Below are 25,783 nucleotides of genomic sequence, written 5' to 3' on the forward strand. Positions count from 1 at the left end.
ACCTTAACGGGCACACTTGACGGGCAAACTGTCAAATTGCCCGATGGGTCTTGTAGCAAACTCACCATCGTGGTGCCCGAAGGCTTGAGGTTCGACCCTTGCAGACGTACGTTAACCATATACATTTCTTTTACTGAGCCATTTTTGGCACCATATTCTCGTCTTTATCTTCTTTTTCATCACGCACAAAGCAATTATCATCATGCTACACAATACCTTCTGTGCGATAGGCACCATGTTTATAGTACCGCACTGAACACGTACTACTGACATCGTCGGGCACGCCCACCTCTCCATCGCCTCACCCGTGTGGACAACATTCACGGGTAAGCCCGCCAGAATTTGCCCGTCAACCCCGGAGCACGGCGACCAGGCCCGCTCGTGTGGACAGGCCTTTATTGACAATCTCGGATGCAGATTCATTATAAAACATTCTCGGGCATCCCACTGAGGGGTTAAGAGATGTGTAGTTCTGGTGATAGAAGTTCACTCTCAACGGGGTTCGGAAGTCGCGTTAAACCGTTGGTCCCGTTGCTGAATAACTACTGGTTCCATGCAACGTAAAAACACCATACAAACAAACAAACAGTTCATCATAAAACGGGCATCGATGAACTTTTGACTGATAGCAAATCTTAACTGAATTTGAGGGCCCTTTGCTTACAAGGTTTCCTCATCTTTGCTAGCATCGCAACGTAAATTAATGATAGAATTATCTTGGATACCAGTTTGATCATTAACAGTTGGCCTGATGGTGTACTGACGGACGAGGCTTTCTGAAGAATAGTATGTGCACAGTAGCATACATTCTGCAGTAAGTATGCTTGTCGCTGGTGGTAATAGTAGTTGGAAATGTTTGGTGGGGAAGACGACAGCAGCCCTAGTTCTTTTAGAGGACTTAAAGCCATCTGTTAGATCAGGGAGCAAGCGTCATGTATCAAAAAAGGTGCAATAGGAAATTAGAACGTAGAATAGGAGAGGGAGTATTAAATTTTGATAATATGTGTAGTATAATTGATGGACAGACAGAGTGGATTAGCCAAAAGTGGGGAAATGTGAATGGAGAAAGGGAGGATTTCCAAATGTGGTGATGGAGAGTGAGAGAAGGGTTTTCATACGGACAGAGAAAGGGCAGGGTCGGTTGGGCTTGTTAGTGAATTTGGCAAGGAGGGGATCAGGATAGTTAGTTTCAGGGTGGAGAATTTGTGGAATGTGGCAAAGTATCCAAGAGAGAGAAGCGCCACAATGGCGTGGTTGGTATGGCCGTTGCCTGCCACCTCGGTGGCCGCGAGTTCGATTATCGGCCATTCCATTGAGGGGTCAGAGATGTGTATTTCTGGTGATAGAAGTTCATTCGCGATGTGGTTGTGAAGTCATGTCGAGCCGTTGGTCCCGTTGCTGAATAACCACTGGTTCCATGCAACGTAAAAACACAACACAACACAAACAAACAAACAAATCCAAGAGAGAGAGGAAAGGCATTGCTTTAGCTTCTTTGCAGTGTCCCTTCGGCACCTAGCTGCAGCCCCTTTTATTCCTTTTGCTGTACTTGCATTCATATTCTCTTGATTCATTTTTACTTTTCATCCTCTCCTAACAATTGTTACATAGTGCAACTGCGAGGTTTTCCTCCTGTTACGTTTTTGAAACCTTTTTACTACTAATTTCTTTCATTGCTTGATGACCGCATCGCTTAATAACCTCATAGGTCCCAACGCTTGGCTTTTGGTCTAAATTTCAAATTCCATTCCATTCAATCACCGAATTTCCATTTGAGATCAAACAGAGACGGTAACGAGATGATCCATTACCTCTGATTAGATTGACGCGCCTCAGTGGCGTGATTGGTATGGTCTTGGCTTGCCACCTCGGTGACCGCGAGTTCGATTCTCGGTCATTCCATTGAGGGGTTAGAGATGTGTATTTATGGTGATCAAAGTTTACTCTCGACGTGGTTCGGAAGTCACATAAAGCCGTTGGTCCCGTTGCTGAATAACCACTGGTTCCATGCAACGTAAAAACACCATACAAACGAACAAACAAAAAAATATGATTAGATTGATTTAAGTGTTCTCGAATACGCCTATCGGCAGCCTATTAGCTACAGAAAATTACACTTCAGTGTACAGACTTCATTGTACAGACATTGTCCACATGCAAATAAAAAGAATTAATAATTGAATAGGGGGGATTGTTCTTATTTCCCTCCGGTTTTTAAGTATTACTGGCAATGAACTTTCACGTTATATAATGTAAAATATTAATGGTCACGTATAGGATATCCAGTGTGGAATGCTCCAAATTAGGTCAGAGAGAGAGAGAGAGAGAGCCCTTGAAACGACTTTTAGATCATCCTTACCTAAGAAAGTAGTTGTACGATTCTGTCAAGTTGGTACTATTTTAAAGCGTAAAGGCATTGATGGAGGATTTCAATTATTGAGAAGTTCTCAGCATTTAGCCACAATTTGTTATAAAATGTTGCATATTGAAATCTTCATAATCATATAAGTAGAAGGTTGGTGAATCAAATGACTAGGGTGCAAAGTATTGCATCTATAACATTTATACAGTCATTTTCTTTATAACAGTTTTACAGTCGTTTTCCTAGTGATTTGTTGATTTGTTTACCAATATTTAGTTATTTTCGTCTATATTTCATGTAATACATTTAATTACTGTCGTTATGAATCTGGTTTAACGCGTTAATGATCAGTTTAGCGTGTTTCAACACGCAATTACAGAAAAAGCGTGATAAATCGTATATGATATTTGTATTAAAAAAAACCCAGTTCAGAGCCTCAAGTTTTCTAGGTGCTTTATACAAATAGTCTGAAGTCTCATAATTTAATAGCCTACGCCGACTTACACGATCTTTTGCGTCTACTCGTGCAGGCATACCTTTGCATTTGATCAAATCGTCTGCTGGAGACTGTGAGTACCTTGTCATCGTAGAGACGTTTTTAGCAGTTTACTATTTTACCTTGCTGGCAGGGTTTAGCTTGACAAATGATATTTTTTATTATTTCCCTGCATAGAAAATTAAAACCTCGAAAAAGAGAGGGCAGCAGTTAAGAATCACCTTGCCCGTCCTCGCCAAAGAAAGAATAAAACCAGCAAATTGATGCCTTCGTACAATGAAACGAACGTAAAGCCATACATCATCAGCTACAGTGATGCTAGGTTAAACCACATTTTGACGTGTAGCGTAGCATGTAATCTTGCTTAGGGCCATAAATCTCACACCACCTCTTTTATGTCTGGCAACACTGACAGGCGATCAATCTAATCACTGATATCGCTGCCGAATTAAGCCATTCCTTCTCTCATTTGTCATATCGAGTGAGAGTTTCGGTTGTCATTCATGGAATTTTTTCCCCTCTTACTTGATCGTAATGATAATGCGTACTGCCATATCGGCAGTCATTTAATGTTATTGCTAAAAAGACCCCTACTAGAGGTCTAATTGCGAAATTGCAGAATGTTGTCGTTTGATGGGTGTGATATTTTCCACCTCACATAGCCCTTTCCTCTCTACGTGGAAAATCAAACCCTTCCAAGTATCATATCGAAATTTGTTTATTTAAGAGAACAACATCGTTGCATTTTTCAACCAGATGAACCCATATTTACTTCTTCAAAAATATTTCTCCTTATGCGATGAATTTACAATTTTACTGGTAGATATTATTAAATCTTTTGACTAATTCGCTTTCTTATCTTTTTTTCTATTTAATGTAGTAGTCTTTCGTTAATTTGGCCATTTTCTTCGGTCACGCAGATTTCCTCTTCTATACATACGGTCTCTCTCTCTCTCTCTCTCTCTCTCTCTCTCTCTCGATATATCTAATATATAATATATATATTATATTATATATATATATAGATATAATATATCTATATATATATATATATATATATATTATATATTGCTACTTTCAAAATGCATATATCCCCTCTTTGACTGTATAAAATATTGTGTATAAGAGTTTGCAACATTTTTTCAGATTCCTAGATAGGTTAGAGATAGAATGTTTTAAATGCGTGTTCAGATTTCGCGTTACATAATATTTAAAAAGAATATATAACGTAGAATTTAGAAAGAGAGAGATTTTCTTTGTCCGTTCAAAGCTAGAATTGTTTCAGTAACTTTTCATCTCCTCGAGATTAAGGGAGCTCGAGTCTTCGTTGTGTTTTTAAAAACATGCCAATCTTAATTATCGCTCTACCTCCGTTTCTATCAGGCACGCACATGAATGTATACTGGTCTTGTACACGTATGTCTTTGCCGAGTGCCACGTGGAGATTACATATTTTATCTGTAAAGTTGTGTAAGATTTCGAAGCTTCTAGAAAGAATTGTGTCCCAAAACGTTTTGTGTCATCTCACTGCCCAGCTCTTGTGTGAAATGAAAGATTTCATTCGGGCTTAGATACTCAAAGTGATCACATCTCTCTCTCTCTCTCTCTCTCTCCCTCTCTCTCCATCGCAAAGCACTTTTGATTTTAAAGTAACATAACGATTTCGTACTTATTGAATGGTCACTCGTAACTTGTAAATTTCAGATTTGATATTTCTTAGAGTTTATTTAGTGTTATTCATGTTTTTTGTGGAATCTGAACAAACATTGTTGTGTAACGGCACCTGGTTTTGTGAAAGTGTGAGACAAGCCTGCGGCAAAGAAAGAAAATTGGTATACCAAAAAGGTAAAGTGTGTTATTAGTTGCAACTAATAACTAATAGGAACAGTGGTTAGGTAAAAACTAATAACTGATGGTTACTAAGGTTTGGTTAACTAATAACTAATAACTATTGGTTACGATGGTTTAAAGAACTGATAACTAATAATTACAATGGTTTGAGTGAAACTGTTTACATTTTTACACATTGCAAATTTTTGTGTGTTTTTTTTTATTTTTGGTGCATTTATCCATTTTCTTATTGAAGTGTTTATTTTTGTGCATTTATTCATTTTCTTATTGAAGTGTGGGTTTTTATTTTATGTTCTGTGTGATTAATACTTTTTGCAATTTTGGTATTTTCCACATTTCTCTGTGTTTTCATTTGCATTCACAATGCTTAATCGTTGCACATTTAATTAAATTTAACACTTGTGAATTAATTTGCATTTACTTAGAATTCTTTTCAAGTTTTATTGTTGTTTAGCACTTTTGAATTAATTTTCAAATCTCAGTTATTGCCTAACACTTTTGAATTTTGATTGAATTAATTTTCTTGAATTTTGTGATAAATTAATTTTGATTTAATCTTACTTAATTGATTCAAGAATTAATGAAACTTTACTTTGTTTTCAAGTAACAGTAATTTTCCCTGATATTATGAATTTCCCTTATAAATTTTGAGTTTAATAATAAATTTTTGTATTTAAAATATTTATAAGTGTTTTCATTTCTAACAAGTATATTTGCATTTGATTATATTGATGTTAGGTAGAAACATAGAGTGGTAATTGATCTGTTTTCCTTCAATTAACTTGAAGTGACTTAGAACCAGGGAAGTACTTGGACTTCTGAAATCAGGGAAATACTTAGACTTTTAAAGTTGTTGATGGAGTGATGCCCTTTGATTAATTTGATTACTTACAAGATTACCTCACACCTGTTTTGATGAACTTAGTCTGATTTTCTGCAATACTGGTAAGTTGTTAAGGGATCACTGTTGCCTTTAGAGTATTCAGTCGTTTAGTACCTGTAATGAGGGTTCAGGTGTCTGGCTTTTGTGATGTAACAATTAATGAATGGTAAGTGTAGTAACCAGATACTTGGCACTGCGTCACAATATATATATATATATATATATATATATATATATATATATAGATATATATATATATATAATATATATATTTCCGGTATTTGTTTTTCCAAAATATTACCTCTTTTGTGTTTCCCTCTCTCTCACTCACTCTCTCTCTCTCTCTCTCTCACTCTCCGAGTCTCGTCTCTCTCTCTCTCATCTCTCTCTCAAAACATTCTTTCACAGCTTCCTCTCTGTTCTTCGCTTCTTCTTTTCCTTCTCCCCCAAACGCATCTTCCGCTGAACGCCCTAATTCGCTCACGTCTTTAGAATTCCTGGTGAGGCGAAAACCCCAGATAGGATACTTCTACCCCTTCCTCCTCCTCCTCCTCCTCCTCCTCCTCCTCCTCCTCCTTCCTCCTCCTCCTCCTCCTCCGCCTCCTCACTCCCTTCGCCGACTAACGTAGATGGTGGTCTGGGAGATATCATCGATGAAATTTTATCTTCTTTCCTAGTTTACTTCTTTTTTCTTTTCATCTCATTACTTACGCTTAGTTCATCCACTTCTTTGAATATCGTTGCAAAGTCTTTTCCAATTTACTTTTCTTAGACTTTATATCCCTTTCTCCTTTTCAAACAGGTTGTGTTTGACAGCTGTCCTCTGCTTGTCTACTGGAAAGGATGTTTTTAGATAGCTTACGCAGCTGTGCAACTTTCCTTTGGCGTAAAAATAATTCGCTTTCATTGCGAATGAAACAAAATATTTTTCTGGTGTTAACGCTGGCTCTATCCTGTTGTCTTATTCGTGACAGGTCTTTTTTCCTTCATTCTACACGACCCTTTAGTGTATGTAGGCATGCATAAGTATTATCATTCAAATTAGCAAAGCTGCAACTGGCTTTTACCTGGATGGGTAACTGACAAGGTACATATGCCTCAATCGATCACCCATACGGGCAAGGGTATAAAAGGCTAGTAACCTCATCCAAAAACCCTAGCTAAGAAACGAAATGGCAACATCTTCAGGAGTCGCCCCTTCATCTATTTATTTATTTACACATGCCACCATGGCGCTTCGAGCTCTCACTGACCAGGTTTGAGTATCGCCACTTTTTTTTATTTATATTTTTTTCATTTTGTCTCTGAACTTTGATTAGGGATTTTAGTCAAATACAAGCTGAATAATTTAACGTGTCCAAAAAAGCAAGACGTCAAAAACAGGTCAAAAGGATGAGTTGTAATTAACCGAAGTTAAGGATGTTTGTAATTTATATAAATAATATCCACCAAAAACAAAATAAGAGCGATGATTTTATTTTGACTGTACAATAAATTGGCTTTCCTTGACACACAATAGTTACATGGAGAACCATTAATGTATAAGATGCCAATATGAAAGAAGGGTACTCCTGTTTATTAAGCTTCAGGACCCCATAGGCGGCTAGGGCTGTCAGAGCACCTCACGTTGCGGTGCACTGTAGGCATTACCTAAGGTTCTTTGCAGCGTCCCTTCGGCCGCTAGCTGCAACCCCTTGCATTCCTTTTACTGTACATTCGTTGACATTCTTTTTCTTCCATCTTACTTTCCACCCTCTCCTAACAATTGAATCATAGTGCAATTTCGAGGTTTTCCTCCTGTTACACCTTTCAAACCTTTGTTCTGTAAATTTCTGTTGCCGCCCCCCAAGACTCAAGTTGCTCCCCTCAAGCCTCAACTTGGATTCCTCCCCAACCTCAACTTGGATCCCTCACCCCCTAAGCCCCAAGAAGTAACAGCATGTTTTCTTTTTAAATGTGCAATCATAAATATATGAAATTTCCCGAAATAATACGTTTCTTGATCCTTGTCTGTCTACTAGGTACTAGTGATGATGAGATAAACAAACAGTAGCGGGAGTATATACCTTACGCATGTGGCTTCAAAAAACACATATAACAGCTCAAAGTAAAAAAAAAAACCCAGCTGATTAGGCTCGCTTCGCTCGCCAAACCGTCTTGGCCCCCCCGAAAAAAAATCTGAAATGACGCTCCTGCTTCAGGTTCCTTTGAAGTCAGCGTGTGAGGGTTTTCGGCGCAAAGGCAGACATCATCCCTTTTTTTTTTTTTTAGAGGGAAGATGACTTCATTGGTATGTATACGGGGTCAATTTCCTAGCTGAAACCCCTGTCATTCGTTTTACTGTACCTCTGTTCATGTGATCTTTCTTCCGTTTTTCTTTCCAACTGGCCTCCATATTGGATTTCAAAACTGCCTTGAAAACCTATTTTACGAAGACCTCACATGCTTATTTTAGTTCGTATGGCGCTTTCATATATCACATTATGTTGACAAAACTTCAATCTTTTGAATGGTATTCTTAAAGATGTAATTGTATTCTTTTTTCACCTGCACCCTCTTCCAACAATTGTTCCATAGTGCAACCGAGTTTTTCCTCCAGTGACACTTTTAAAATTTTTAAAACCTCCTTTGTTCTCAATTCTTCTTTCAGCGCTGAATGAGTTCATAGGTCTCAGCAATTGGCCTTAATTTTATATTCCAGTTCCAATTTCATTGTCGCCAAAACTGCTTTTATATTATAAATAAAAGGTTATGTGGTGGAATTGTTCGACAGATGATCAGTTAAATACAAAGGGTTGTTTGCAGGTTCACGCTTCAGTTTGCGAGTCACTGGTTGTGGGCGAGATGGTGGCCGGTAATAAAGTCACAGGAAAAAAAATTGTCAAAGAAAAATGTCACCATTTCGGATGGGGAAAGAGTTTCCCGTTGGACAAACGGACTTCGCGCTCGGCTACCAATCTGGTGGTCCGGATCGGCCAACGCGAAATCTGAGGAATTTATTTCTGGTGATAGAAATTCATTTCTCGATGTAATGTGGTTCGGATCCCACAATAAGCTGTAGGTCTCCCACTGCTAGGTAACCAATTGGTTTCTAGCCACGTAAAAATATTCAGTCCTTCGGGCCAGCCCTAGGAAAGCTGTTAATCAGCTCAGTGGTCTGGTAAAACTAAGATATACTTAAACTTTGGCTAAGGAAAAAAAGTCACATTAAATTATGGTGGCCGGTAATAAAGTCACATGATATTTACAGTCTTTTGTTTGTGTTTTTTACGTAATCCCCAACGGGCCTGTACTTAACACGCCGCAAAGGTGGATGCTTGTAAACATACCGGGTTCAAACCCTTGAAAGTTTAGCGCCTCAGTAGCGTGGTTGGTATGGTGTTGGCGTACCACTTCTGTGGCCGCGAGTTCGATTCTCGGGCATTCCAATGAGGTGTGAGAGATGTGTATTTCTGATGATAGAAGTTCGCTCTCGACGTGGTTCGGAAGTCACGCAAAGCCGTTAGTCCCGTTGCTGAATAACCACTGGTTCAATGCAACGTAAAAACACCATACAAACAAAACCTTTAGGGTTACTATCTGGGAAAGATTAATGTGACTTTTTTTTTTTTTCACCTGGATTCATATGACTCGGGTAAAAGGATTATCAAACCGACCACTCAAATGACACTTTTGAAACTTTCTCTCGCAAGGCCAATGAGACTGGAAATTATCATATGGTCTTGGATGACTGGAGATGATTTAGTGAAAAAGGCAACTGTATAAACGGCCAGACAAAGTGGCTTATTACCATGAACTTTTTCACAAACAGGGAATCGTTCTTCCATACAGCATAACAATAGCTAATCCAGGTAAAAAAATTCAGAAATAAAGTCACAAGGAAAAAAAAGGCTCATTGATCTATCCTTGATAGTAACCCCCGAGTTTTTTTTTTTTTTTTAACCCGGTATATATCCAACTTTGCGGCGTGTTTAGTAATATAGTAGATTCACATCAACCGTGCATTTGATGTCTAGGCCAGTCCCTTACGACGCTCCTGATTGGTTGTTGATAAGCCAATCACAAGGCTGGAAACCCTCAGTCTCTCTCGAGAGTTCACATATGCAGGATGAATGTTCCACCTCTCCTGAGGGATACTTTCGAAAGACGTATCCCTTGGGAGGTGTGGAACATACATCCTGCCTATGTGAACTCTCGAGAGAGACTGAGAGTTTCCTTCCCTGTGACTGGCTTATCAACAGCCAATCAGGAGCGTCGTAAGGGGGCTGGCCTAGACATCAAATGCACGGTTGACGTGAATCTACTATAGACCGTTGGGATGACCATAAAAACATAAACAAAAGATTGTAAATTAATGTTACTTTTTCATGCGATTTTTTTCCTTGATAATTTTTTTTCTGTGACTTTATTACCGTCCACCAAAATAACGAAACCAGGTAACGAAATAGCAGAGTACCCTCCGAGGCTTCCACATTATATTTTTTTTTAAAAAACTGCTGCCTAGCTGAAAGTTGCATTAGTTTTCGTTACAGAAAATAAATTTCTGTTCATGTTCATCAATCGATCACTTAACAGCAAGCTCCAGTGATTCAACTTTCGTCTAATTTCTTACGTCTACCCGTTTGCTATAGGGACCCTCTTTATTCGAAAATATTGAAGAAGTTTTCGACATAGTGATCTTTGGTATTGAGAATTTTCACTATCAGGTTAATCGTACAAACGAGATAATTTCTGATCCGAAATAACGATTTTAGTTATTACGTGATTTGCTCAGTAATCAGAGTGTACAAGGATAATGAAACATCATCAACAACAAGAAATGACTGGTTAGACAAACAAAAGCTCTCTGGCAGTGTCGAATGGCAATGTCTATTATACCTTGCGTGTAATAAGGGCAATAGGGAGATGGTGAACAGAACTTGAAGTAAACCTTTCATAAGAAATTTAATATGTTAATTCTAATTGGCCTTCTGGAAGCTAGGGACTAGTTTCAAGGTACTTAAACGGCATAACGGCTTTAAGAGTAGCTTTACAGGACTCAATAATTGTTGCGGACAGGATGCATATGGCAATAGAACGGTCACGTCATAACCCGACTCATCTGTAAACACCTTAGTTGTGTTGGAAAAAAAAAAAAAAAAAAAAACAGACAAAATCACACTTGTGTAAGATTAGACGTAGCATTCTCAAAAAAAAGGAAACATGCACATTTTTCATGTCGGTGGCGGTAGCAATTCCGAGTCACGATAAAAAATTAGTTTGTACCATTATGTACACCAGCGGGACGAGAATTTCCGCGCCAACGTGAGTTTTTGTGCGAAGAAAATTTCTCAAGAAATATAACTAATGGAAATCCAAGATGAATGGCACGTAGATAAACCAGCGTTGACTAGCAAAATCTTAACTCTTTCTAAAAATTGTCATCTTTTTAATTTACAGCGCTAGTTTTCGGAAAACAGTTTACAATCGTTATATCAGGTTATGTCTTCACAACTGATGATTGTTAACATTTCCTTTGGAAGTATAGGTCCTTAAAATTGGGAAATAAACAGATGTTGAGACGAATTGCAATCGCTGGGTCTGTTGTTTTTTCCACTGTATAGCTCTCATGCTTTCTCATTAAACAGGGCAACTGTCTTCATTCTATCTCTCCGAAGTCCAACTCCTTAGGAGGTCTACTGCCAAGGCAAAATAAAATCAGAACACCATGAACACCTGGCTAAGATGATGACGATAAAAAAGAGAGATAGTTACGCGATATTTCCCGTGATGTGAAATACTGATATCCTTTCGTAAATAAAGTGAAAAAAAAAGAAAACGGCCTAATATAGCTTCGGTTGTCGTGCCGTTGCCTGTTTGAGCGATCTCTAAAAATCGCGGGAAAGGGAGGCGAGATCCCGGACGTTCTTTTACACAAGAAACCACACAAGAAGACAGATTAAACAGCGTGATTATGATATCTAGCGAGACAACCTTCTCCTTCTCTCACCTGTTATGGAGTTCAAGTCGCGGTTTTTAAAAAGACGTGACGAAGGGCAGAGGTGTAACTTCAGCCCGGTGGAAGAACATCCTGTCGAGGAGGTCGTTTCGGTTGCTTGCTTCGGTAAACATCGCCTGCCCCGTTGCGTCTCTATTTCCCCCAAGAAGTTTTTCGGCTCTCTCTCTCTCTCTCTCTCTCTCTCTCTCTCTCTCTCTCTCTCTCTCTCTCTCATTTGCCGTTTTTAAAAGTTAAGAAGATCGCGCGAAGTCCAATCTTGAAAACTTTGGCGCCTCAGGAAAGGGGAATTGTACCGCAGTTTTTCTTCCGTGGTCGTGAATCTTAACTATTCCACCTTTTTTAACGTGTAAACTAGATGGAAGGGATGAGCCCTAAGGAACGCGAGGAACCAACCGTCGCCAGACGTTTCATCAGAGGACGCCCTAATGAAGAGTTCGCGAAGGGAGTTCCCCGGTAACCGAAAGAAGAGGGGGCGTGGGGAGACGGGGGGGGGGGGCCCATTTCCTCGCCATGTGCGGTACTTTTTACCGTGACACCGAATACGGTTTTAAGGCGCCTCAGCCTCCGCAGTGCTCCGGAGCCCGCCCTGTGAAATCACCTGCGCCCTTATGGCCCCCTTCCCTAAGGGCTGAAATCCCTCGGTGGCCCTTAATTAGGCGAATGGTAGTGATGAACGGCGCGGTCACCCTTTAATGCAGTGGTGACGCTTTCAATGTTCTTCCACTACTCAGGATTTTGTCGGAAGGCTTAAGTGGATTACACAATTTTCTCGCCCGAGTGTCAGTGGTTGGTAAGGAGGATGGTAGGCATTCCGCTCGGAGACAACTTTGCCTGAGGAATGACTTATGGAAAAAAGCAGGTTTAAATAAATGTTGCAAATATCGTTTAGGAAAATAAAGGGATTAAAAGTTATTGCTAAGATAACTGTCACACACAACGTGAAGGGTGTTGCAGCAAGTTAGGGATATATATATCTCAGTCTGCTGTTAAGTAGGTCTTAAGTCTGTGAAAGTGAATTTATTCAGTTCTCGTATTTTAGTGTCTCTCTTTTACTTGTCCACGTTCTTTCCCTTTTACGAAGGCTGGTAGAATAATGAATTAAAATCTCGTAAAACGGCTGAGCAAAATAGGAGTGCTTCTACTGGGACGTGACACGAATAATCCCCCCCCCCCTCCAACCCCCCGGCTTTTTTTTTTCTTTTGCTAGTGTGTTAAACGTGATTATCACAGACTGGTTGTAACCAAATGCTACCATTTTTTTTTTCAGATCATCATTTTTCTCCGAGGGGTCAAATGATTTCAGTCTTAATATCCTACCTACCAAAAGTTTTGAACAATCACACTCTCTTTTCCAGTTATGAAATGACAATAACACATATGTACAATGCAGAGAAGCTAATGTAAGTTCTATGTAACTTTAAATTGGCTGAGAGACTGATCAGCGCCCTAGATTCAAATTCGTACCTCTACTTAAGCATATAAAGAAATCTCGATAAAGCTAACCTAAAAATGAATATATGTTTAAAAAAAGAATATGCTCTTAAGAAAACTGACAATGGCTAAAGTACTCCTAACATGGCGCAGAAGTCTCCCCGATTCTATTCTCTCTTGAGTTTGTTTAATTTTCCCCATTAACCTTCTCCACTCCTCCAATTGGCGCGTGTCACTTACGTAATTATCTATTTTTGTTGGAAAACAAGCGCTAGTTTGCCCCACTTGACGTAATGGCGACAAACAACTTACTAGGTTCACAGTCTTACAAGCTACCTTTGTGCTACAGTTGGTTATTCATCAAATGAGTAACCAGGCACTTAGTTATTCATCAAATGAATAACCAGGGAGCTAGTGATGTGGTTCAGAAGACCAACAGATAGATACTAGGACGTATAATCGCACTGCATATTCAAATATATGCTAGCGATGCAGGTAGTGGCCGTCTGATTGATGCTAAACTGATTTCGTAGTTTGAGCATCGTTATCGTATGCTTGGTCGTTTGTCGTCCAGATTAGGGTGAGTCTTTGTGACTAAGTGATGTGGATATCACGTGTTGGAGAACCTTTGTTTGCAAAGCCACTCAGAGTGACACTGATGTTTTTAGTCAATGACTGAGTTACAATCAGTCTTTTGAATTCGTGTTTGATCCAAAACTGATTTCTGTCATTACATACCAGGTTGCAGAGCTATGCTGATAAGGTTGCTATCTGTTTTTTACTAGTGGACAGTCAGGAGAATAAAAACACCTGTCAATACCAACTTCGTAAATAGTTTCGTGATCATCAAAACTAAATTTTTTTTTGTACAAACCCATAGGCACACATAAAAGTACAAAGCGCCGTCTCTACAAGGTACTAATGTAACTGCTGACAAGAGTTTCTTATGCTTGTATTTATCGTTTATTCATGCAAAACATTCATGAAACTACGGAATTCCTCAGCTTAATGATAAGAATTGCTTACGGAAACTATAAAGTAGTTAAATAGCGCATACATCCACCACCAAGTAAATTAATCATTTAAAGGCAAACTTACTATTTTTGATACAGCAAAGAGTGAATGGTATTATTTCATAGATATTCTAAAAGAATCAGTAAAGCCAAATCTCGCAACATTAAAAAAAAATCTAAATCTCTATTGATATCCTGATTGATTTTATAAACTAAGAACTCTACCTTGACTCAGTTCATATTTGAATGGGTATTCATGAAGAAATAGATAACGGTTTAAGCTTTAGTTTAGTGAAACCCTGAGCCAAGTGCATAAGCGTCATTGCGGGTTTTTGTAGCGGGAAGGTACTAGACCTTGGGTGCAGGTATGATCATAAGCCATTGCGTCCCCGTAGAGGGGTAGCGCCGCCAGTGCACCTCACGCGGTGCACTGTAGGCATTACTTAAGGTTCTTTGCAGCGTCCCTTCGGCCCCTAGCTGCATCCCCTTTCATTCCATTTACTGTACGTTCATTCATGTTCTATTTCTTCCATCTTGCTATCCACTCCTCCTAACAATTGTTTCGTTGTGCAACTGCGAGATTTTCATCCTGTTACGCCTTTCAAACCTTTCTGTTCTCAGTTTCCGTTTCAGCGCTGAATGACCTCATTAGGTCCCGGCGCTGGGCCTTTGGCCGAAATTCCATATTCCATTCCATGAGCCTTTGCGTAGCAGAAGACGCTCCAGTAGCAGCGACTATAAAGAAGAGGCTAGTCTTAGAGGCGAGAGGGCTACGTCAAAGGCGCTGTGACAGTTTCTTCTTAGGGAGATCCTGAACGCTTGTTATTTATCTATTTATTTTTTATTTTTATTTTGAAGGTAGGACACTCTGTAAATCTGTCATCATCGGCTTTTGGGTAAGACGGACCTTACGCTGCTTGAAGCCTGGATAGTGCCCCAAAATGTCATTTCTAAAAATGTTAAGACGTTCGATTCGTGGCAAAATTGCCACTCATATTTACGCTGACATTTACGTAGCAATTTTCCAGATACTGTTCTTACGTGTCTGAGTATAGCATGTTAATTATAATTCATTCTCAGAATTAGGAAAACTAAGTATTGTGAAGAAGGCGGCGCCGATGACCTTAGGTGTGTAATATGAACTTGGAGGGAAAAGAAAAAGAATTTGTTTTTTGTTTAACACATTTTATAAGATTACTATATATGTATTCCTAGCTTTTGTGTACAAATCAAGGTAGGAATTACTGCGATTTTGAAATGAGTTGAATAAAGAATACAAAGAAAACTTATACGTGGATAAATTAAAATGTTTGGAAGTAGGAAAACAAGAAAGCATTCGAAAAAAAAATTATGGTGGAATAACACACAAGGATGTAAAAAAAAAAAGAATATCAGGAAAGAAGAAAGAAAAATGAAAAAACGAAAGCCAGACTACAAGCACTAAGTTGAAGAGCAAAAAATGTTAAAAAGAGAAATTATTTCAGAAAACATAAACTAGAATGTCATGTAGAAAAAGACAGATCTAGAAAACAATAAGGAATTATGAAAGGATAATGGATATTGAAATTGCCACTTATTAGAAAATATAAATCAGAGTACAGAAGCAGAAGAGGACGATCCGAAATAAATAGAAAAGAAGCTAGCAGAAATTCATGATCGAGAAACAACATACAACTTAAAGAGTATTCGGAAGAAAAATGATAAATATGAAATGAAAAGGGGAAGAAGACGAAAGGATTAAAATTAACATTACAAAAATTGAACCTTATATATAGAACGGAGGCGAAGAAGAAGAAAAGAAGATATCAGAAATAAAACGTATAAAATAAACTCATATTGAAAAGAAAGTAAGGGAGAGAGAGAGAGAGAGAGAGAGAGAGAGAGAGAGAGAGAGGAGAGATAGATAAAACGTATAAATAAGCTCTCATATTGAAAAGCAGAGAGAGAGAGAGAGAGAGAGAGAGAGAGAGAGAGAAGATATAAAAAAAGTATAAATAAACTCTTCATATTGAAAATTAGGGAGAGGAGGAGAGAGAGGAGGAGGAAGAGAGAGAGAGAGGAGAGAGAGAAGATCTAAAAAAAGTAGAAATAAACTATCATATTGAAAGTAAGAGAAGAAGAGAGAGAGAGAGAGAGATGAGAGAGAGACGAGAGAGAGCGAGAGGGATAGGAGAGAAGAGAGAGAGAGGAATGGAGAGAGAAGAAGAAAAGAAAAATAAAGCTCTCAGAGTAAAAATAAATAAATTGAAATGCCAAATATACATCTTTCTCATCAGAGAAGCGAGCCGGGCCTTCTCACTTTTAGGGCCTCAAGATCTTCGCGATGAAAGGACGTGAAGTTGTCCCAGGAAAAATATTGACACTTTGTTACACTAATAGAAAGCAAACCGTGGGCGATAGGGCTCCCAGACTTCGCGCCGTTTACACGACTAATTTTACAAAAACGGTATGCGACTCGGGGAAAAAGGAAGAAGAAAAAAAAGAGCGCCAGAAGATTTACACGATTCTTTTGATGAGAGGTGCTTTTGACTAAAAAGTTTACTCTTGGTAGCCAGGATTCGCTTCCTCTCTCTCTCCTCTCTCTCTCTCTCTCTCTCTCTCTCTCTCTCTCTCTCTCTCGCAGATGGCAGTCTGCACTTGAGCCTACGTGTGAATTTTATTGATGTAGATTATATATATAAAACTAGGCACTTCAGTGCATGCAGACATACATTAAATATATGTATATATATGTCTGAATGTATGTAGTCATTTATTATATAGTATATATCTATATATATATATTTGATTATATACATATATAGATATATATATATATATATATATATATATATATGAGTATATATGTACTTACTTATCTATGATAGCCTAAAGACCTCACAACTTCTTAATGTCTTCTTCCTTTGTGGATCTTCTTGTCGCGACAAAATGTCAGTTCCAGATGAAGAGACTCTGACCACCATGACAGGATTCGAACACGTAGTCGACGTGTCAGAATAAGGTTGACGAGGTTGACCTACTTCATTTTGGGTCTTAAACTTTGTGGTGACCAATGAATCCAGGATGTGTGACGATATTGAGAAGTTAAGAGGGCATTGTGGCTATTATAAGTATGTACATATATCTGGTGAGAAAAGAAAATGACCAGCGGGATCTTTTACGTCGTAAGTGTATCCATCGTTCAGATCAGTAGATATAGTATTATATTATATATATATATATATATATATATATATATATATATATAGTATAATATATATAAATGTATATAATTTATATATATACATACATGTATATATAAATATATATCATATATATATATATATAGATACATAGACATATATATATATATATATGATTATCTATATATATATATATATATATCATATATATATATATATATATCATATATATATATATATATATATATACATACATATACTCTTCGTGTGTATAATTTACAAATTCCTTTCGACTAAGACTGACCAAGAATAAATTGCAATTTATGATCTCACCCATAATGTTGAGAATAAAACACTTAATGTCATGATGTTTAGGTCTCTTGAGAACCCTTTCAGTAGAGGTATTATAAGTGTGTACTAAAATAAAGATAGTATCAAGCAAATATGCTATGTATATTTAGTGAACAGTATTTTAGTTTGTCGTAAGTTTTGAGGTCCGTTGTGTATAGTTGTTCTAATACTCTTTGACTACTTTTTCTTCAGTTCAGTATTGATGATGGGAGTGTGGTACATATATGATCTGTCATTTTTATACTCCTCCGACGCCAGATGGTTGAGGGTGAATTACTTGACAAAAGAGTGGAGAATAAATCACCCTTCCATGTAGAGTCCATACACAATGTTGCCTGGCTCGGCTGATCGGAAGACCAGTGGTGTAAACGTGTTTAATCGATCACTGATGACTGTGGCTGGCAATCTTCCCTCGCCATCAGTGACCCCAGCATCCATTATCTCATTCACTTTTCCCAATCTCCAAAGATCCATAGGCTAGAGAAGGAACGGTAAGCCGATACCCGCCGCATCCAAACGGTGTTTAATCGCTTTCGGGACTCATAATCTTGAATCAATTATACCGGATACACGCACACTCGTTCTTGTGTATCGGCCATCCATCACCTAGCGAGCCCCTATTTTAGTAGATCACTATCAAGGGGAATCAAAGAAACGACGAAACGCAACCCGTATTTACCGTCGCAGCCGGTAACCCAACGCGAGCAAACAGCGGCGACGCTAGCGAGGGCCATTGAAGGCTAGAGGGTGGAAGTTTCGCGTTACCAAATAGGAAATAATGTCTATCGTCTGCTATCAGTGGCGCCGTGAGTGGGAGAACGGAGCTTATCGGAACTATCATCGGCAAGGTAGCAATTATATTGGCGAAACGTATTTGCTGATAACCCAGTGATCGAAAACGAGGGGTTGTTTTAGCCTGAACTCAATGGTTATATCCTCTCCGTCTCTCAAGGATGCATTTCCCTTCGCTGATTCGAAAATGGATGAAGAGCTTTTAAAGAGCATTAGTCTGGGTATAGGTTGTGTGATTGAATGTTCAGATAGAGGGTTAATCACAAGTTCTGCCCGGAAATATAGGGTATCAACAGATAAGCTCTTCCTTAAGTTGCATACGAAAGTTGCATCGATGACTGATGTGGGCTTATACTAATCGCAATGAAATGTTGAAATTAAGAAAGGAGATTACAGCTGGCGAATAAACCCTTGAAGTCCCTCCTTGCAGTATTTTCCATGATTCTTATGTAATCTTCCAATACATTCGTGTTTGACTTTGTTTAGTTTTTCCGCGTTTCTTGATGTCCTTAAATAGACTAAAGATGATGATGTTTGTCCCATCGGTTGTCAAAAAAGGCGGGAAAATGAAGTAAAGTCCAACACGACTTAATTAATTGTTCATTAGGAAAAAGGGACCACAAGTATCCTTTGGAAAAAAATAAATGCAACCTCTTATTTTTGGTATACCCTAAGGATGTCTAATTGGAGATTCAGGTTTTTTTTTATCGTCGAAAATGTGTTTGCGGTCTCTTCATTGACGCTAAATATTCTTTGTATTACTTTAAAATTCCGAATCGTGTCGGCGTTCATCCGATGTACACCGGTCAAGTCTTTCACAAGGTGTTAAAAGTTTTAATTTTTCTGTTGTTATCTGCTAAGTTTTGAAGTAATACAACATTACTCTTGCCTTTGAAGTAACTTTAGAGATTTTCTCAAATTAACACGTGATACATTCTGTACTTGACAAGGAAAATATGGTTGATAAGGAGATTTCCTCTATGAAATAAACGTAAGACATTTATTGTAATTCAGATGGATATCTTGTTGGCACTTGATGTTAAGGATACCATCAACGTAACTTACTTAGACTGCAAATTTGTAAGTTAATGAAATACTTGTTACTTCATTCCTCCTATTCACTAATTAACAAAGGAGAACCTATCTATACCGTATGCTTGTCGGTAGACTTCTCCCTATTTTCACGGAGCCATCTTTGAAAAAATAGTACTTAGCATCAAAATCATAACGTAATATTGCAATGTTGCAAATCATGTCAATACTCTTAGTCATGGGTATTAGTAAACAAATGATCACCATCCATAGCTGAAATGCCACCCTAGGTCGTTATTATTTTAAAGTAGATTAATGATATCAGTGGGAGATTTGAAGAAATAGAGTTCAGGAACCTCTCAAGAGATGATCTTACTATGACGATTAGAGGGCGCAATGGCTTATCTGCATTGCGGTCTCAAGTATATGTTTAGTCCGTAGCCGTTTATCTTTTATAAGAATAACTGGTATTTTCGTTGTTGTTGTTGACTTTTCCTACTTTCATAGCTCTCAGTCGCGTAGTTACTCAAGGGCAGGACCTTTTGCTGGTTCCTGTGAATTGGTCGATCTTTCTGTCTTACTCCCGAAAACCACTTTCTTGTGCTTTCGGTGTTTCCATGTCATTCATTCATTAAACACGACTTAAATGGGAAATATAACTCATAGTCATAGTCAACATTCTTTTATTATACTAAAGTATCGAAAGCCTAAAAATGAAGCTCACGAATGGATCATTCAAAGACTGGTAAGCTTGAAAAGCCAGCCAGCTCATTTGTGGTCACAAGGCATAAAAATGGTTTCTATTTTGTTCCTGATGTACCTTCTCAGTCGGCCTTATTCTCTATGCAAAACTACGGTGCATCTTTTCGTTCTGAAATAATATACTTCTAACCAGTGAAACTGTTTCGTGTAATAGTAGTATTTTACGTCTGATCCTATTTGTCTGTCCCATTGGCTAACCTCTGTATTAGTTCTTTAAGTATAGTAGATTCACATCGACCGTGCATTTGACGTCTAGGCCAGTCCCTTACGACGCTCCTGATTGGCTGTTGATAAGCCAGTCACAGGGCTGGAAACTCCCAGTCTCTCTCAAGAGTTCACTTAGGCAGGATGTATGTTCCACCTCTCCTGAAAGACTCATCCCACAGGAGAAGGAGAGTCGCAAGGGACTGGCCTAGACATCAAATGCACGGCTGATGTGAATCCACTACAGTACAGATGATATACTTGCTATTCAAGTGCGTGAAATGAAATGATTGCTGACGTGGGCGTTATCGAATGACAGGTTGCAACCACGAGCCGTTATGAAATTGAGCCTATGAGGAAAATTCAAGATTCATTACGCAGATCATTTGCCCACCGGCGAAACTGCTCGAGGATGGGGAAACCTCAATGAAGCCACTGACTAAACCGTCATACGGCGCCAAGGTCTCGCCCCCCAACACATTCTTGGTGTTGTTCATGCGTCTGTCCGTACACTTCCTTATCGCCTTCCATCGGCGCATCCTTCGATGGATTCTGGAATCGTTGCATTAGTAATCCCGCTGTGTGTGGAGAGACCCTTTCGCTCACTTTCAATCGGTCAGTCCTCTCCATCAAGTGTGATGAGCGTGAAAAAAGTGAGTAAAAGTTGCCAATCTCGGCGCGATCAAGGTGAACCCGTATCTGATGATGGCTTGCTCGCGGCGCCATCTGCAAAGTGTTTCATTGATCCGATGCGGCCACAGTTTCTTTTTATTTTTTGTCTTTTTATTTTCCTTTATTTTCCAGTGCAGCAAGTATTCATTTCTCCATTAGATAATTGCTCCGTTTTATTCTTTCGGCTTCATTTTATCATTCAGGTATGACTTAATTTTTTCTCTAGTTTTCAGGAGTTCGAAACGAAGTAATCCTTAACAATAAAAATAATACTACTAATGATATTCAATAGATATTTTTTCCTTATTACAGACTGTTACATTACCCCCAGAACTGTTGGGTGAAATTGAAACTCGCGCCAAAATCACAAAGAAACAGCTTTATACATCAGGCCTCATTAACATTATGCAGATTCTTTCAATCTCTATTTTTCACGAATAATCTCTTATACTGAGCGTTTCTTACACTGGCCAGTCAGCTATCTTGACTAAGGATCTTTTTCAACTTTCTGCTTTTTGCTTTTATCATTTTAAGAAATTTTAATTTGCTGAGATTTAAATTTTTTTATACTAATCGTTGATATTTATATTAATTCGTTGTATACTAATTATTGGTATTTATTTTAATTCGTTACATACTAATGTTTTATATTCAAAACTGAATTCGGCGTCAATAATCTTCGTTGTCACGATGCCAGATGACCTCTAATCATTCATTCACCTTTCTGCTCTCCTGTCCGTCCACTCGTTCATTCTCTTCACAGAGCGCCTCAGTGGCGTGGTCGGTTTGGTCTTGGCCTGCCACCTCGGTGGCCACGAGTTCGATTCTCGGGCATTCCATTGAGGAGTCAGAGATGTGTATTTCTGGTGATAGAAATTCACTCTCGACGTGGTTCGAAAGTCACGTAAAGCCGTTGGCTCTGTTGTAAAATAACCACTGGTTCCATGCAACGTAAAAACACCATACAAACAAACAATTCTCTCTACAGGGTTAAACCACTCCAGAACATGGATAAGTTTTTCTGCGTGGGCGAACTTCTATAATACATCATCGTTGGACTATTATTATCCGACTATATCTCTCGTCATTTCATTCCCTCTATTCCCTATGGCATTAAAGAAAGCCAGTCTTTCAATCTTGTAATTTCCTCTTTCATTCATATTCAACAATTCACTGTTCCAATCAGTGGTTCATTTACTTCCTAGTACTATTACTAATGCCTTCTCGGGGATTATTTTGATAAAATTCAGACGCTCTCCATCGGGGTCTGGCGTCTGTTTTAACATAAATTTTAAGTAAAGTTATAATGTATGGATAAATGGCGGCAGGTGTTCACAATAGTCTGTAAGATACTGTGACCCAACTTCCAAGTCACACAAGGAGAGACTGGTACGAGATGCCTTTACTTTTTCCTAGACAGCGCAAAGTTTCAGCTATTTTCTTCAATGCTACTTGGTTTTGAAGTTGCTCCAGTACCTGTAAATGGAACGTATTCAACATGCACTTGAAATGAACGCTTTTATGCATCCCTTACCCAGCCCCTACACAACCCCAGCTCACCTCCACTTCCATTAGTCCGAAGAATGATGAGACGGGTGAGAAATTGCGGAATCGTATCGACATACCTGAGCAACCGACGATTCCGGACATATCCTAGTGGTAGGCATCTATCGGAGAATTCTCAGGGAACTGACTCTCTCAGGTGAAATTCCTGCATACGTTTTGCATTCTTCTTCTTCTTCTTCTTCTCGCCCTCCCTCTCTTTGGTTAAATGGAGATCGACGCACTCCACCTGATAGATAGCAAGTAAAAAGCCGAGCAGATGCTAGGAATTAAGTGTGATGATTTGACTGACATCCTAATGCGTGGCCTGACACCCAGTGCCAATCCAGTCTTAGCCTTAAGTTCTGGTGGTTCATCTGTGACAGACTTTTTAATGGGTTCCGAACAGGGCTGAAGTGAGGGAGGAGGAGAGGAGGAGGAGGAGGAGCGGAGGAGGAGGAGGAGGAGGAGGAGGAGGTGTATGAAGTGGTGGAGCGGGAGGTGATGTTAGTGGTTGTGATTGTAATTTTGGAAGGAGAGGGAGAAAAGGGTTATTGATGATGTACAAGGAGGGTAGCCGAAGTTAACATTGTAAAGAAGGGATAGGGTGAAAATGCAGCACACACACAGGCACATATATATATATATGTATATATATCTGTATTATATATATAGGTATATATATATATATATATATATATATATATATAGATATAATTAGGTTTATATATACGAACAACACACACACACACACACACACATATATACATATAATATATATATATATATATATGCATATATAGTGGCAGAAACTCTGTAGCCGGCTTGTATTTGAAGTAATTTTTCCTTTTTCCCTTATGTCACTGGGCAATTATTCTTTTCATACTTATTCCTTCGGAGCCTTCTCCCAGAGGTACCACCACCGGCCATTTAATCAGAATACTGTACTACAGGTGACTGATAATTCCATCAACTTTGTAAGTCTTTTCCATTCTTCAGTCTCTTAATTTCTCTCAACAACTTTAATAGCCGATTACACAACCATTCTCAAATTTCCACAAATCTCTTTCGCGCTTCCATTATTCAGAGCTGCCTCTGAATAGTTTTCCAGATTCAACAAATGTTCAAAACACCCGAAACAGCTGCATTCACATCAGGCAACAACATCATAGTTGCGTTTTTGATCCTCGGATTTGTTTGGTCGTTTAACTTTCTCTACGCATTTACTTCCCTCCACTAAGTGTTTCGCCCAAGTTGCTCGTTAAAGCTCACCTCTTTGTATTCTTCATTTTCAGTGCGCCTCACGGGATGCACTGTAGGCATTACTGAAGGAATCTTTGCAGCGTCCCTTCGGCCCCTAACTGCAACCCCATTCATTCCTTTTACCCTACCTCCATTCATATCTTTCTTCCATCTTGCTCTCCGTCCTCTCCTAACAGTTATTTCGTAGTGCAACTGCCTGGTTTTCCTCCTGTTACACCCTTCAGACCTACCTACTCAGAATTTCCTTTCCAGCTCTGAATGACCTCATAGGTTCTAGTGCTTGGCATTTAGCCTAAATTCTGTAGTTCTTTCCATTTATTTCCCTCTCGTTTTTTTCTCACTTTCCTGTCGACTGTTTTCTTGTTTGCCTATTTCTTCTGTCTCCCTTTTACTTTCACTGAGATTACGAGACCAAAACGTTACCAACTGTACTAGCCAGTGATCCCAACTTAGAATTTTTCATATTCCTTATAACTTCTTCCACCTTTAAGTTGTAAAACTCTTCCATCTATATTCTATTTCCAGAGCTATCCTCTTGAATGGTAAGATAATCTGATAAGAATCGAAATCTTTGTTCCCTATACCTTGGAATTTTGCATATTCCTTATAACTCCTTCCACCTTTAAGTTGCAAAACTCCTCCATCCATATTCTATTTTCAGAGCTATCCTCTTGAATGGTAGGCTAATTTTCGATAAAAATCGAAATCCTTGTTCACTATACCTTGGTAGATGGATGGTAAGATTATGATTGAGAAAGTAAGGCACTATAACGAGACTGACAGTCTAAGGTCTGTTTGGATGTGGACAAGTAAGATGTGCGGATAAAATGTTTTTTTTTTTTTTTCTATGAAACAATCATGTAAGTTTTAAAGTAGAGAAAAAAAATGTACGAAGTACATTAGAACATAGACAATGCTTAGGATGAAATGTGGTGGTTGTTTATGGCATATTTTGGGGATGGCAATGATCTAAGGACAACTAGCTTTCACGCAGGAGTGAATCATATTTAAATAAGCACATGCAAGAGTGACTGGTTTCGTGTAAGAGTGCGTCAACAGCGAGGGTGCGTTCTTTCTCCACAGATGCCGAATATTTTTTAAGGATAGAATAACGATGGACGATGAGGAAGGACGCAGGACATAGTTGTAACGTTCATGGAGGAGAAAAGGTGTCGGGAACGAATGTGGATTGATTGATGTTTATTGATGATAAGATGTTCACTGGTGATAGTGAAGAAAAACTACTGAGACTGGTAACAGGATTAAAAATGATTGATACGAAGAGATTGCCGCACGCGTAGTTAGCAAAAATTAAGGTAAGGATGATAAATAAAAGCCAAGAAAATGAGGTAGATATCAGAATCGATTGTGAAAGAATAGTTGTGTTAGTTAGGAGCAGGATATATACAAAGGTTTATAGAGTAAGAGAAGATTGTCTGTGGAGGCAAACGTTATTACTAGATACATGAGTTGTTTAAAGTTAAATCCAGTTTTGACATTTCTTTCTCATGTGCAAAGAAGGCCGTCAAAACCTTAATACAGATCTATGCCAAAGACAGAAAAACAACTCTGAAGTATAAAATATGGGCTAAGATAGTATTATATTTCATTGATTCTTCAAAAATTGCGAATACTTTATCAAGAATGTAGTTATAACATGAACTGAATATTGTGGGCGTATATACGCAAGTCTCTACATACAATTAGGCTACATACATGTGCATTTGTCGTATTCATATCTGAAACAGCTGATGAAAAGTTTTCATTGTTAATATATATTTTCTTCCCTGTGAATTTCAAGGTGTGAAAAGTTCTTCAGGGTCTTTTATAATATCTTATATTTTTGAATTAGGCTTAAAATCTCGCTTAAACTTCATGGCTGTCTCTGACATGCACTTGACTGAAAAAAACTTTTCATAATATCCCCCTCTCCGACGTCGATCCATTCT

Source organism: Macrobrachium nipponense, chromosome 17, assembly GCF_015104395.2.
Source record: "Macrobrachium nipponense isolate FS-2020 chromosome 17, ASM1510439v2, whole genome shotgun sequence".
In the NCBI taxonomy this organism is placed as follows: Eukaryota; Metazoa; Arthropoda; class Malacostraca; order Decapoda; family Palaemonidae; genus Macrobrachium; species Macrobrachium nipponense.